At 35.3% G+C, this 3381-nt stretch overlaps 1 long non-coding RNA gene across 1 annotated transcript; it reads right to left on the bottom strand.

The window, feature by feature from the left end:
* Window positions 1-224: 224 nt before the first annotated feature.
* On the bottom strand, window positions 225-2153 carry LOC120086737. The gene is made up of 3 exons (XR_005484303.1): window positions 1743-2153; window positions 1531-1647; window positions 225-396 (listed from the first exon to the last, which is right to left on the bottom strand). It is a non-coding gene; the product is annotated as an uncharacterized LOC120086737 (long non-coding RNA).
* Window positions 2154-3381: the final 1228 nt, after the last annotated feature.

The raw sequence follows: 3381 nt of genomic DNA, 5'->3' as shown, positions 1-3381 counted from the left end.
CAATCTAGACTTACATAGTAAGTCAGTCTACAGAACCCAAAACATGGGCTCTGATACCAACTGTAACAACTCGACCCCTAGGACTTAGGTAAGGCCGTTACTAAAATAAATGCATTCATAGAATTTAAAAACGACGCTCAGTTTATTTGAAAATAAATGCTAATTAAATAAGAGAAGTTCAAAGACGTTTATTAAATGCAATTGTTAAAACAAGATAATAGGGTACCCAAATTCTTAAAGGCTAATCAAAGGCATATAAAAGAAATAATCCTTAGTAATAAATTTTAAACAATAAAACCAAATAACAGATTTCAAGATGTGGAAGCGAAAAGGTCTAGTCCCAGTGACACGAGCACGAATTCCACTATGCCATCGCCGGTACATCTTTACCTTTTCCTGAAACATCAACATAAGAAGAATGAGTAATGAAATACTCAAGTAAGTAGCCCTACTACTAGGGTTAGACTAAGTATCTATGTCCTCTAGATACACGCATATGGCACATAAACACATGAAACAGACAAGAGACTGAGTCCTGTCCTATTGTAGTTAAGTATGCCCACAAAACTGGTGAATCCTAAAGGAAACACAAAACTGGTGATCGAAGGAAACACAAACTGGTGAATCCCGAAGGAAACACAAAACTGGTGAATCCCGAAGGAAACACAAACTGGTGAATCCCGAAGGAAACACAAAACTGGTGAGCATCTAACTAATCATGAGGATATTCACACAGTCTCAACGTTCAAAGAATCAACACCGTACAATTTTAAAACATACATGAAATCCTTGGTACCATGGCTCCATCACATATACATAATCCTCAACAACATATTATACAACATTCATGTAAACCTTACATCATAATTCTACAACATACAAGTATGCCTCAACACCAACAGATCAGACATCGACATATGAAAACACATACCATCACATACTAACGATCAAGTGCTTAAGTGTGTATTTAAACAATTCAGAACTCGTGCCAGAACATACTTTGATTCAGGTCATACTATCAATCAACATGCTAACAATTTACCATAACATACACTCACCATGCTAGCATACAGCTAAAGCCTGGCCCGTGGGCAGTTCCAGTGGTAAGATTACTTATCTCAAATAAAGTCCAAAAGTTAAGTTAAGCAAACAAAGTCCTTTCTAGCTTTCCACAACTTTTGAATGAGATCTTAGAACATGGACAAAAATCGATCTTAACCTTTAAGCCCAATTTTTAAACATTAAATCATTCCAAATTACCAGCACAACTTACCCAAAAGTGGTTTGACCATGATCACCTCAAAGTTCTAACACACAATTTTGTTGGAATCAAACTCAAGTCGTTCGCGTCTAAATTCAAAACTTCTCCAAAACTTGAATCTAAAGCAAAAGTGTAGTTTGTTCCAAATTATCTTCAGTCTCTCAAATAAGTGTCTTAATTTAAGCAATTCAATAATAATGGTTAGAACCTCAAACAAATTCCAGCAACAACAGTTTTAATTCAATCCTTTCAAGGCTTAATATACTTACCAAAATGTTGCTTGGTCCAAAATTAGTTTCAAACTTAAATCCGTTTGCGAAACCCAACTTAATCCTGTGCAATGTCTGACAAACACTTCAACCTTAAAATTCCTTCAATGCTTGAATCTATGGCCCAAACATAATGGGTGTTAACAATTTTAGCCAAAACCAACTGGAGTAACCAAAATCTTCAAGAAAATTCTAAAAGACTCATATCTTACCCAAAACTTCACCACAAGCCAAAATCTTGATAAACAGCGGCGAAGGGAGGTAGTGACCGACGGAGATCGGCGGCTGGGCTGGCGGCGTGCGAATGGTCAGCAGCGAAACTAGACGGATCGAGCGGCGTGAGGGCGAAGCAGGCGGTGGCAAATCAGATGGCTTCTCCAACAGGCGAGATTGGTGCGGCACACAACGGTCAAAAGCTGGAACGGCGGCGGCGCGGGCGACTGGCTTGGCTCGTGCGGTCTACGGCCTTCAACGGCTGGTGGAGGCAGTTTGAACGACGGTCTTCAACGGCTCGGACTGGCAGCGACGAAACTCTCGTGGCTAGAGGCGGCGAGCTGAAGGGCGCGTGAACGGTAGGAAAGATTTGGGGGAAAGGGTTTCGGTGTGAGTGAGGAAGAAGACAAGTTCCCTTTTTATTTTTAAAATAATATAATAATATAATATAAAAGGAAATAGTATAATTATATTTAAATCATTTCCTTATTCCACTTTATACTATTTAATTCATTTCCTTTTTCCAAAAATAATTAATTCCAGCCATAACTTTTCAAATTGAATTTGAAAATTGAATAATTTTTTAATAATTTCCACGACAACACTTAAATCCTCGCACTTATACTTTAAATTCAAAATTTCAAACATGCCTTTCAACTAAGGACAATTACTAAAAAAGGAAAAGTTTTACATTATTAATAAATAAATAAAAAGGTGTAGGATGTTACACTCACAAATTTTTAATTCACTCTCATGCTTCTTTTGCAGCTTACTATTAATAGTATTGCATTTAGATTCAGTTTTTCTTTCAGGTCTTGGTTCCTGTTCCTCGACAAAGAGTCCTCATCGTCACAAAATATTTTTTGACGACTTTTTTTTCGAACCTTTTCTTTCCTTATTTTCCAACTCTTCCATCTTCATCACATATACATTCATCCATCTAAATGGCTCGTTCCTACGTTGCATTCTCTCAATTATAGAATCAATATCAACTTTACCAAACTTCTTTTCATAAAAGCTTTTCCACAATTTGTTCGTTACTGGACTAAGATCTCTCCTTTTTTTACTTTTTTCAATGTGCATCAATTGGTCAATAGTGCAATGTGGCAAAATATGCTCTAAAAATTATAAATCGATTTCGCCAACATCTCCGATAAACCTCACACTATCTATAGCTTTGTTAATCCAAGTATCATTATTCAAATACCAAATTGTTTTACTTACTTGAGACATTTCTTCGTAATTAATCGAGTCCTCTGTACAACTTTAAAAACAGGAATTGTTGAAGCGAGGAGCAATGATTGAGGTTATGTTTTGAACCAACCCAAAAATTTGGGTTGGTTGGTTTGGCAACCCAAAAGATTCAAATAAAATCTTCAATTCAACCCAACCTAACTTTTAAAATTCGGGATAAGTTGGGTTGGGTTGTCAAGTCATAACTTTTTTTTATTAAAAATATATAAATTTATCTACAATAACACATGATTAATAACTAAAATCTCATACAATTCAAATGTTAAATACCAAATATTTATGATATTTATTACAAACTTTAAACAAAGAGAACTATCATAACAAATTTAAAAGAAAATATTAAAAATTCACAAAATTAAGAAAACTCTATATATATAAAAATTT

The sequence above is a fragment of the Benincasa hispida genome, chromosome 9, assembly GCF_009727055.1.
Source record: "Benincasa hispida cultivar B227 chromosome 9, ASM972705v1, whole genome shotgun sequence".
Taxonomy (NCBI): domain Eukaryota; kingdom Viridiplantae; phylum Streptophyta; class Magnoliopsida; order Cucurbitales; family Cucurbitaceae; genus Benincasa; species Benincasa hispida.
The sequence above is the reverse complement of the archived record's forward strand: the minus strand, read 5'-3'. Positions and strand labels throughout refer to the sequence as shown.